The following is a 12,281-nucleotide window of genomic DNA, read 5'->3' as shown; positions in this document are numbered from 1 at the left end:
AATGCAAAATGATTAGTAAAAAAAAATATAAGAATTAACAGACCCTTTAAATTTGTTCTAAATATTTTTAAAGTTAAAAAATGTTTAAAGTTTGTGATTCCTAGTAGGAAAACATAAACTGAATGAATACCCTAACGGCAAACCACTGTAAAACGCTTCAGCTGCATCTGGGGGAGAGGAGTAGGGATTATCTTCAAAGCACCCCGGCTCTCTTGATGAGAAGGTCAGAGGTACACTGGTTTGTATTATTGCGACATCCATAAGGTGATCTAGGTTGCTTTTCCTTCAGCAAAGGCTTTATCAGAAGGGCATTATGCTTGACTTCCAAATTTGGCTGACACTTTGCTGATAAGATTCAGAACCTTTGGGTCGCTCTGGTATTTTGACATACTTGCTGGCTTCTGAGCCACATCCTGGAAGGCCACCGTAACTTCATGGCTGCGAGAACCTCTGGATCACTAAGAATCTCACTGAGTCCAGGCATTCCGGCCATTCCAGGCATGCCCCCTCCCATTCCAGGCATTCCTCCGGGAAAACCACCAGGCATTCCCCCAGGAAAGCCACCTGGAAAAGAGCCATACTGAGCTCCTGACTGTCGTCTGGCTTCTTCCTCCCTCTGGGCTCTCTCATGCTCTTCTCGAGCCTTCTTAACTCTTTCTATGCTTTCTTTGATCTCTCGCTCCTCACGTTTTCGCTCCTCCTTTCTCCGATGTTCTGCAGTTTTCTGTGCCCTAGGTTGAACTTCTTTCAGCATTGCACTCGCATCTTCAGCATAATCCCATTTACAGGCAAGGGCAAGATCATGGGCTGCTTCTTCCCAGTGGCCTAGAAGTCTGTGTGCTTTCCCTCGCCACTTGTAAGGCTGAGCTGAATCAGGATTTCTTTAAATGGCTCTGTCACAGTCTCGGATGGCAGCATTTGGCTTCTGTAATGTGACGAAGACACTGGCCCTCTTGGCATACAAAATGGCCAAGCGAGGATTCAGCTTGATGGCATCTGTGAATAAGTCAATGGCTTTCTGCAATTCACCATCATTTAGGGCTACAATAGCAGCCACTTTCTTATCATTTGCCTGATCCATCATCCCTCTGTTATCTCTGCAGTTTCATCTCCCATTTCTTGAGGGGTGTCAGTGTCTGGTTCAATCACACCTTCATTATCAGTTTCTAGATCACTTTCCTCACTTGATGGTTCGTCTGCCTTTAAGTCTTCCTCTACCTTCTTACTATCAGGTTTTCTTCCTTGGCATTTTCTTCTGATTTTAGCTTTCTGAGTAGCAGGTGGTATTTTCCCACCCGTACTCTCCACCCACTCCCTCAGGAAGCGCATTTCCTCTGTGTGCAGAACGCTTGGATCCTGCTTACACATCTTCACAAAGGCCCGAAGCTCGTTCACTTTGGGGGGGTCCATTGTCGGGAAGCGGTGGGCGAAGCTGAGGGTCTGAAGCGCTGGCTTGGCATGACCACGCAGAAGGGCACAAGACTATTTTTTAAAACATTTTTTGAGGCAGTCTCACTCTGTCACCCAGACTCAAGTGCAGTGATGCAATCAGTGCTCACTGCAGCCTCAACCTCCCAGGTTCAAGCAATCCTCCCACCTTGGCCTCCCAAGTAGCTGGGACTACAGGCATGCACCATCATGCCTGGCTAATTTTTTTTGTAGAAATGGGATTTTGCTATGTTGCCCAGGCTGGTCTTGAACTCCTGGGCTCAGGTGCTCCTCCCACCTCAACTTCCCAAGTAGCTGGGACTAAAGGTATGTACCATAATGCTTGGCTAATTTTTTTTTTTTGGTAGAGATGGAGTCTTACTATGTTGCCCAGACTGGTCTTGAATTCCTGGGCTCAAGTGATCTTTCCATTTTGGCCTCCCAAAGTGTTGGGATCACCGGCATGAGCTACCATCCCTAGCCCCAAGTGGACTTCTGGTGGATGAATGTATAAACATGACTCAGCCTTAAAAGGAAAGAAAGGGCTGGGTGTGGTGGCTCACTCCTGCAATTCTAGCACTTTGGGAGGCTAAAGCCCATGGATCGCCTGAGATCAGGAGTTTGAGACCAGCCTGGCCAACATGATGAAACCCTGTCTCTATTAAAACTACAGGCCAGGTGTGGTGGCTCATGCCTGTAATCCCAGCACTTTGGGAGGCAGAGGCGGGCGGATCATGAAGTCAAGACATCAAGACCATCCTGGCCAACATAGTGAAACCCTGTCTCTACTAAAAGATAAAAAAATTAGCTGGGCGTGGTGGCACGTGTGTGTAGTCCCAGCTACTTGGGAGGCTGAGGCAGGAGAATTGCTCGAACCTGGGAGGCAGAGGTTGCAGCTAGCCGAGATCATGCCACTACACTCCAGCCTGGCGCCTGGACACAGCCAGAGAGATTCTGTCTCAAAACCAAAACAAAACAAAAACAAAAATTAGCTGGGCATGGTGACAGGTGCCTGTAATCCCAGCTATTTGGGAGGCTGAGGCAGGAGAATCACTTGAACCCAGGAGGCAGAGGTTACAGTGAGCCAAGATCGTGCCACTTCACTCCACCCTGGACATAAGAGCGAAACTCCATCTCAGGGGAAAAAAAGGAATGAAGGGCTGGGCGTGGTATCTCACACCTGTAATCCCAGCATTCTGGGAAGTAGAGGTGGATGGATGCTTGAGCCCAGTAGTTTGAGACCAGCCTGGGCAACATGGCAAAACTTCATCTCTACAAAAAATACAAGAAAATTAGCAAAACATGGTGGCGCCTGTAGTCCCAACTACTCATTAGGCTGAGATAGGAGGACTGCTTGAGTGTAGGAGGTTGAGGCTGCAGTGAGCCGTGATCAGCCATGGCACCCCAGCCTGGGCGACAGAGCAAAACTCATTAAAAAAAAAATGTAAGGCTGTGCATGGTGGCTCACGCCTGTAATCCCAGCACTTTGGGAGGCCAAGGTGGGTGGATCATGAGGTCAATAAATTGAGACCATCCTGGCCAACATAGTGAAACCCTGTCTCTACTAAAATACATAAATTAGCTGGGTGTGGTGGTGTGCACCTGTAGTCCCAGCTACTCGAGAGGTTGAGACAGGAGAATTGCTTGAAGCCAGGAGGTGGAGGTTGCAGTGATCACGCCACTGTACTCCAGACTGGCGCCTGGCAAAAGAGGGAGACTCTGTCTCAAAAAAAAAAAAAAAGAAGTAATTCGCATGTCATGTATATTTTACCATATTCTTTTTTTAGATAGGATTTCATTCAGGAGTGCAATCATAGCTCACTGCAGCCTTGACCTCCTGGCTCAAGTGATCCTCCTGCCTCAGCCTCCTGAATACCTGGGACTAGAGACATGTGCCGCCACACCTGGTTAATGAAAAAAAATGTGGTTTGGTTTTGGTTTTTGTAGAGATAGGGTCTTGCTAAATTGCCCAGGCTAGTCTCAAACTCCTGGTCTCAAGTGATCCTCCTGCCTTGGCCTCCCAAAGTGCTAGGATTACAGGTGTGAGCCAATGTGCCTGGCCTCATCTTCACCATTTCAGTTCAGTAGCAAGAAGTATATTCACATTGTTTTACAGCCATCACCACCGCCCACCATTTTTAAAAAATTAAAATGAAAAAGAATGCACAATGGGTGCTATGTTTCAACGTCTCTGCATTTGGTGGCATCTTTGAAAAATACGATCTGCCACAGAATCATACAATATACAGTTTGGGGTCTTGTGCCGCTCACCGATGTTACGTTCATAAAATTCCTACAAGCTGTGCGTTGCTCTACATTGCATGTACTGCACGTGTCAGTGTGACTATGTCGCAGTGCATTCATCCAGCCTCTCTTTGATGGACACTTGGGCGCACTCTAGTTAGTGCTATTAAGGGATTAAGGATAATGCTCCCATGGATATTCTGGTACCATGGCTCTGGTACACATGGGTCCTTGTTTTCTGGTTCATGGACTAGGAGCTCGTTCTGCTTTGTGAGATACTGGGGAACTATTTTCCAAGTGGTTGTGTCACCTCATACTCCCATCAGGCACGTGGGAGACCTGTTCTTAACCTCCCCCATAACCCCCTAGGACCACCAAGAGACCTCCTGTAACTGACTCCACTCGGTTTCCGTCCACCCAAAGCTGCACAGCAGAGCTCATTGCTGCCTCCCTGGACTGTGTGGTGGGCCCTCCAGTGAACTGCTCTGTTTGCCTCACAAAGCGGCTCTCAGGGCTGAGGCTGGAAATGGCAGCAATCCCTGCCCACGCTGGGGGCTCCTTCAGGGTCGTGGCTCCTGCCTGCGTACCCTTAACAATGCCCTGATCCTGTCTGCTTCCTCTCTTCCAAAAACTCTTCAAACTTGGTTTTCACTGTCTTTGCTGTTTGATTAAATGGTACTGGGGAGGGAGGGAGGGAGTGTGCGGGTTCTGTCTGCTCTCCCGGGCTTCTTCCCTGCCCAAAGCCCCTAACCCTCTGCCTGGAGCTTAGCATGTGGCAAAGGATGCTCGATTCCCCAGCAAGAATACAGGCTCTGTGTGGCACTAGTCTGCGGCCACCTAGGAAAGGACATTTCACCTTTTCCTCCCAGTTAGATGTGGCCATGTGACTACTGTTGAACAGCTGCTTCTGGGAAACTTTGCAGCAACCTAGGCTCTGGGCTTCAGTCCTGCGAGCTCTTTTCCAGGGCACTGGCTGGCCTCCCCGGCGCTGCACCCCAACTGATCCTCCCTGGGGTTTTGCCATTGCCCCCGCCCTCCTGCTGGTACTTATTCCTGCTCTTAGCCAGGTTTCCCATTTCCCTTTACCCTGGTGAACTCCTGCTGCTTTCTCTAAACCCACGTAAGGAGCAGCTACTCTTCCCAACCTCTTAGCTTGCCAGGTAGGTGACTGTGTCCCCTCTGCCCAGCCCTTCTCCATCCCCTGACACTTCAATGTGTGGGGCCTGTCCCCCTGCCCCAGGCTTGGTTCGCCTGTGGGTGGAATGAGTCTGTAGCAGTGCCTTCTGCAATATGGGCGTTCCTTCCACCAGCGTGTGCTGCAGGAGCCAGGCCAGCCACAGCCAGTCACAGGGCAGGACATCCCCAATGGTGCCTTTTCCATAGTAGTGTGAAGAGAAAGGACTGTCTGAAGGGGGCCAAAGAGGAGAGCCAAGGGCTAGGTGTGTGTGTGTCTGTATGTCCACCCACATTCCAGGTCCTGCTGGCCCCCCGGAGGTGCAGGTGAACAGAGAGGCACTGCACATCCTCCAGGGTGCCTGGGCCACCAAGAGCAGCCCTGGGAGAGTGTCCCTATGCCCTCTGCATGGTCTGGGCTGGTCCTGGATGTCCAGCTCTGGCTCACTTCTTGTTTGGACAAATTTCCACCCAAGCCAGGCCTGGGTGCCAAGTCCTGAGGTCTTGACAAAGACAGGGTAAGAGCCAGATAGGATCTAAGGACTGGCTCGTGGGAACAGTGTAGGTGCCCGCCCTGTGTTTACACCGGCTTCCTGCTCCTGGGCTCTCCGTCTGGCAAACTGGGTGCGGCCACAGTCTGAGGAGGGCAGGGAGGTCGGAGGACCTTCTCCCAGCCCTCCCATTGGACGCTGCACACCAGTCACGCCCAGCACGTGCACTCAGCAACAATAGCATGTGAGCTGGTAACAGGTGACACATGCTAAGGCTCTGGTTTTGGGAGAATACCCATTGGAATGGGAGGAGGGAAAAACAGACATTAACTTTAGAGGGGAACCATGAAATGGGCACAGTAGATATAAGTGCTAAACAGGCAGGAGGGAAAGCAGGGAATAAAAGACACATGCACACACACACACACACACACACACACACACACTCACTCTCCCCAACACCCCCGAAAAGATGGGACAAAGGAGGAATGGGTCCAAGAGTTGGATATAAAATGTCACAAATAAACCCAAATTGGCCAGGTGTGGCTCATGCCTGTAATCTCAGTGCTTTGGAGACCAAGGCAGAAAATTGCTTGAGGCAGGAGTTCAAGGCCAACCTGGGCAACATGGTGAGACTGTATCTCTGCAAAAGAAAAAAAAAGTTACGTGTCGTGGTGTGCACCTGTGGTCCCAGCTGCTTGAGAGGCTGAGGTGGGAGGATCACTTATGCCCAGGAGTTGGTGGCTACAGTGAGCTATGATTGCACCACTGCACTCCAGCCTTGGTGACTCAAAAAAAAAAAAAAGAAAGAAAGAAAGAAGAAAGGAAAGAAAAGAAAAAGAAAAGAAAATTAATGTCAAGGGAGAGAAAGATATACCATGCAAAGCAAACCAAGAGAGAATTTGTTAATTGGGTCAATATTAGATTAAATAAAATTTAAGGCAGCAAAGTCAAACATTGATTTGTTGGAAATACAAATATAAAGCCGAGCTTCTGGAAGAAGCAGAGAGGAGGTACGAATAAAAACACCAAGAAAAAACAGGGGATTTAATGTAGATGCATCAGCAGGTGTATGAAAATACAAGAGCCTCTTATATCAATTTTATGCCAACAAATTTGAAAACAGATGTACCGGGTAATTTCTTGGAAAAACACAGGTTTCTTTTAATGGAATAAAAAAGAAAGAAATCTCAATTGTCTTATGTAATCAGTAATTTAAAATATTCCCCTCCTCCCCCCAAAATGTTAAAATAACTTTGTAAGCAAATTCTGCCGTTTAAGAAACAGATACTTCCAACCTTGCACAAATTATTTCAGAGAATAGAAAAGTGAGAAACAGTCTCACTTCAGTTTTACAAAAGTAACATAACCTTGATATGCGAACTGAACAAGAACAGGACAAAAAATAAAATGATTGCTAAATTTTACTCCTGAACATAGATGCAAACGAAATAAAATAATGTATAAAAAAAAAATCATCGTGACTAAATTGGGTTTATCGCAAAAACGCAAGGTCGGTGTGGAATTGCATAGTGTAAATCACGGCGTTAACAGATAAAGAAAGATGGTCTTTTCCCTGCTGTCCTGCGGCTTACGTCAGTACTGCTTAAAATGACATTTTGAGTTGTCCAGAGGGTTTTCAGTGCGTCTCTTCGTAAGCTTTTCCTCATGTTCTTCCTTTCTTTTATTTACTTATTCGGAAGGAATTATATGTAAGCTACAACTGTTCATTAAAGAAATAATTTTATAGGTAAGATGTAAATACATTCATGTTGTAAAATTTCAAACAATATAGAAAGTCAATACAGAATACAAAAAAAAGCAAAAATTCCCTGATATCTCCCCCGGTAAATCCCAGAGTTTCCTGCACAAAGACGATAATAGATGTCAATCTGGCATGTATGCCTTAGACTTTTATCTGTGCATTTGTATTCATAAAAATAAACATTAAAAAGTACATAGTTTTGGCCGGGTGGCTCACGCCTGCAATCCCAGCACTTTGGGAGGCCAAGGCAGAGGATTGCCTGAGCCTAGGAGTTTAAGACCAGCCTGGACAACATGGCAAAACCCCATCTCTATGAAATAATAAAAAAATTAGCCAGGCGTGGTGGTGCACACTTGTCGTCCCAGCTCCTTGTGAGGCTGAGGTGGGAGGACTGCTTGAATCTGGGAAGTCAAGGCTGCAGAGTCATGTTCATGCCACTGCACGTCAGCCTGAGTGACAGAATGGGACTCTGTCTCACCAAAACAACAATAGCCACAACAACAACAGTCCATAGTTTTACTTTTGTGGGAATTTAAGTTTACACAGTATCATGATATGTGTAATGTGCTAAACTTGAGTGATTCTTCACTAAATAAGATCTGCTAGAGATATGTCCTGGTCAGTGCATATAGAGCTACTCTTTTTAAATATATTTAAACAATTTTTTATTTTTAAATTGTCACACAATAATTTTATACATTTATGGGATACATAGTGATGTTTTGGTGCATATATTAGTGATTATATGAGGGAAATTAGCATATCTATAATCTCAAATGTTATCATTTCTTCATGTTAGAAATATTCAATATCCTTTTTAAGCTATTTAGTTTTTTTGTGTGTTGTTTTTTTGAGATGGAGTCTCACTCTATTGCCCAGGCTGGAGTGCAGTGGTGCAATCTTGGCTCACTGCAACCTCCACCTCCCTGGTTCAAGCAGTTCCCTTGCCTCAGCCTCCCAAGTAGCTGAGATTACAGGTGCACACCAACACCCCCGTAATTTTTTTTTTTTTGTATTTTTAGTAGAGACAGGGTTTCCCCGTGTGGCCAGACTGGTCTCTGTGCTGTTCTCTATCGTGATTAGGCTAGTTTACAGTACTAGGTGGGTGCACTTTCCCACCAAGAGTGTATAAGAGTTCCCTTTTCTCTGCAACTTCACCCCAGCATTTATTGTTATTTTTTCTTCTCGATATCTTCGTATGGCTTTTTGGTGGTTGTAGAACACCCCCCAATATAATGTATATTATATAACCCAAGTCTCCTGGTGACAACATTCTACCAGTTGGAATGAAGTACAAAAACCTTACCTCCCTTAATGTCCTGTTACTCTCCCCCATTTATAATATAATTATGTATCTTAGATATTTCCTCTGCATACATTGAGAACCACTTTAAGCAGTGTAATAATTTTTGCTTCGGCCAGGCCAGGCGCGGTGGCTCACGCCTGTAATCCCAGCACTTTGGGAGGCTGAGGTAGGTGGATCACCAGGAATTTGAGACCAGCCTGACTAACACGGTGAAACCCCATCGCTACTAAAAATACAAACATTAGCCAGGCGTGGTGGCGCGCGCCTGTAATCCCAGCTACTCAGGAAGCCGAGGCAGGAGAATCACTTGAACCCAAGAGGCGGAGGTTGTAATGAGCTGAGATCCCGCCAGTGCATTCCAGCCTGGGCGACAGAACAGGACTCCATCTAAAAAAAAAAAATTTTTTTTTGCTTCAGCCATCAAACATAATTTAGGAATCTCACGAGGAGGAGGAAAGTCTATGTATTAATATTCACCAGTATTTTGCTTATCACATTCTGTCTTCCTTCCTGATGCTCCAAGACTCTTATTTACCATTTCCTTTCTGTTGAAAGAACATCCTTTAGCATTCTGTCAGCATATATTGCTGACAATAAATTCTCTTCGCTTTCCTTCACTTGAAAAAAATATTTTCCCCTTTCATTCTTGAATCATATATTCACTAGACATAGAATTCTGGATTGAGAATTTTTTTTCTTTTAGCACTTAAAAAATGTGCTACTTTCTTCTGGTCTCCCTGCTTTCTGAAGAGAAGTCCTCTGTCATTTGATTTATTTTCTTCCCCTATAGGTGAGATGTCATTTTTCTCTCTGGCTGCATTATCTTTAGGTTTCAGCAGTTCAATTAAGATGTTTTCGGCCAGCCACAGTGGCTCACGCCTGTAATCCTAGCACTTTGGAGGCCGAGGTGGGCAAATTGCCTGAGCTCAGGAATTTGAGACCAGCCTGGGCAACATAATCAAACCCTGTCTCTACCAAAATACAAAAAAATTAGCTGGGTGTAGCAGCGTGCACTTGCAGTCCCAACTACTCAGGAGGCTGAGGCAGGAGAATTGCTTAAACCCAGGAGGTGGAGGTTGCAGTGAGCTGAGATCGTGCCACTGCATTCCAGGCTGGGCCGCAGAGCGAGACTCAGTCACCCCCACCGCCCCCGCCAAAAAAAGTTTTGGGATGGATTTGTTTGGGTTTATCATGTCTGAGGCTCATTTAATTTTCTCTTGCTCTCTCTCTCTCTCTCTCTCTCTCTCTCTCTCTCTCTCTCTCTCTCTCTCTGTCTCGTCTCACTATGTTGCCCAGGCTGGTCTTAAACTCCTGGGTTCAAGTGGTCCTCCCACCTTGGCCTCCCAAAGTGCTGGGATTACAGGTGTGAACCACTGCACCTGGCCTCACTTCACTTCTTAAATCTGTAGGGTTTTTTCTCTTCTTTTTGTTAAATTCAGGAATTTTCCAGCTATTATTTCTTTGAGTGCTTTGTTAACCCCACTCCCTTTCTCTGCTCTTTTTGGCGCTCTCATGACATGGATGTTAGGTCTTTTGTTACGATCTCACATTTTCTGAGGCTCTGTTTATTATTTTTTCAATGAATTTTCTCTCTCTTGTTCATATGGGATAATTGGGTTAAAAATAATTTTTAATTGCTATGGGGTCTCACTATGCTGGCCAATTGGTCTTTAACTCCTGGCCTCAAGCAATCCTCCTGCCCCAGCCTCCCGAAGTGCCAGGATTACGCGTGTGAGTCACTGCAGCTGGCCCAGGTGGGATAATTGCATTGTTCTGGCTTCCAATACACTTGGAGCTTCCTCTGTCCCTTCCATGTTGCTGTTCAGCTGATATCCAGTGACCTTTTGAAATTTTGGTTACTATATTTAGTTCTAAGATTTCTACGTGGTTCTTCTTTGTGAGGCTTTCTATATTTTCTTTTTCTTTCTTTCTTCCTTTTTTTGACTTTTTGAGATAGAGTCTCCCCCTTATTTCCCAGGCTGGAGTGTAGTGGTGTGATCTCAGCTCACTGCAATCTCTGCCTCCCGGGTTCAAGCGATTCTCCTGTCTCAGCCTCCTCAGTAGCTGGGATTACAGGCTCCTGCCACCACACCTAGCTAAATTTTGTATTTTTAGTAGAGACAGGGTTTCACCATGTTGGCCGGGCTGGTCTCGAACACCTGACCTCAAGCGATCCGCCTGCCTCGGCCTCCCAAAGTGCTGGGATTACAGTAATGAGCCACTGTACCCGGCCAACTTAGTTTAATATCTTACTGGTATTTGGTATAATGACTTATTTTATTTTTTTCTTTATTTCTTTTTTATTTTCTAATCAGCGTCTTGCTGTCTCCCAGGCTGGAGTGCAGTGGTACAGTCTCAGCTTACTGCGGCCTCTGCCTCCCGGGTTTGAGCATTTTCCCCGCCTCAGCATCCTGAGTAGCTGAGACTACAGGCATACACCACCACACCTGGCTAATTTTTTGTGTTTTTAGTAGAGACAGGGTTTCACTATGTTAGCCAGGATGGTCTCAATCTCCTGACCTCGTGATCTGCCTGCCTCAGCCTCCCAATGTGCCAGGATTACAGGCGTGAGCCACTGCGCCTGGCCTGATGACTTATTTTCAACCAAAAGTTGGATAACTTCGTTATTATAATACTGTGGATCTTATTTAAATCTTATATTTTAGCAGGCTTCCTCTGACACCATTCTGGCAGTGACAAGGGACACTTTACTTCCAGGTGGAGGTGGAAGTCCAGGTTCTCCACCCTGCCTCCATTGACACTTGGGGCCACGGGGATCCTTGTGACTGCTGGGTGGGGCTGGGCTTCCTGCTCCCCACTCAGCCTCCTGTGATATTCCAGGTATGGATAGGGGGGATGCCTGCTGATCTCCATGTGGCCTCCACTGGTACCACGTGTGGGCAGGGAGAGCCTTATCACCTCTGGAAAATGATGAATGTCCTTATCCTCCACTAGGTTCCTCTGATAGTACCATAGTGAGGACCTGGAGGGGGGCCTTATTACCATGTTAGAAGTGGAAGTCCAGGCTCCTCACGTGGTCTCCACTGACACTGTGGTTGGGGAGGGGGACTTATTTCCACCCAAGTCCTCCTTGGCCTCCTCTAACACCCCAGTAGGAGGCTGGAGCATCTCGTTACAGGCTGGCAAGGGTAGGAGTCTAGGCTCCCCACTGGTCTTTGCTGTTGAGGGCAGGGCTGGGGCCACAGTTTTTTTCTGAAGTGGTTTGACTTGAGTAGAATGGTTATTGTCTAAAATGTTTTTGTCTTGCTAGTCTGTCTTTGTCCTAATGTTCTGGCTAGACAGAATGGGCTTTTCTTGGGACTTATTTTTTGCCTGCACCCATTGTGCTTCTGGGTGTCCATCTCCTCTGTATACAGTCTGGGATACATGGGTCAAAAAGATAACCCAGGAGGCTGGGCACGGTGGTTCACGGCTGTCATCCTAGTGCTTTGGGAGGCTGAGGCAGGAAGATCCTTGAGACCAGGAGTTATAAGATCAGCCTGGGCAACATAGTGAGAATCATCTCTACAAAAAAATTTTAAAAATATATATTAGCTGGGTAGTTGGTACATACATGTAGTCCGAGATGCTTAGGAGGCTGAGGTGGGAGAATCACTTGAACCTAGGAGTTCAAAGCTGTAGTGAGCTATGGTTGTGTCCCTGTACTCCAGCCTGGGTAACAGAATGAGATCTTGTTTCTAAAATAAATTAAAAAAATAAGAATAAAAAAACAAAAAACCCTGCCAGGCATGGTGGCTCACACCTGTAATGCCAGCACTTTGGGAGGAGGCCAAGGTGGGCGGATCATGAGGTCAGGAGATCGAGACCATCCTGGCCATGGTGAAATCCCATCTCTACTAAAATACAAAAAATT

The 12,281-nt window shown here is 46.3% G+C and overlaps 1 pseudogene; it reads right to left on the bottom strand.

The window, feature by feature from the left end:
• Positions 1–277: 277 nt before the first annotated feature.
• LOC100409792 (hsc70-interacting protein pseudogene) lies at positions 278–2,042 on the bottom strand (annotated as a pseudogene).
• Positions 2,043–12,281: the final 10,239 nt, after the last annotated feature.

Source organism: Callithrix jacchus, chromosome 1, assembly GCF_049354715.1.
Source record: "Callithrix jacchus isolate 240 chromosome 1, calJac240_pri, whole genome shotgun sequence".
NCBI lineage: Eukaryota > Metazoa > Chordata > Mammalia > Primates > Cebidae > Callithrix > Callithrix jacchus.
The sequence above is the reverse complement of the archived record's forward strand: the minus strand, read 5'-3'. Positions and strand labels throughout refer to the sequence as shown.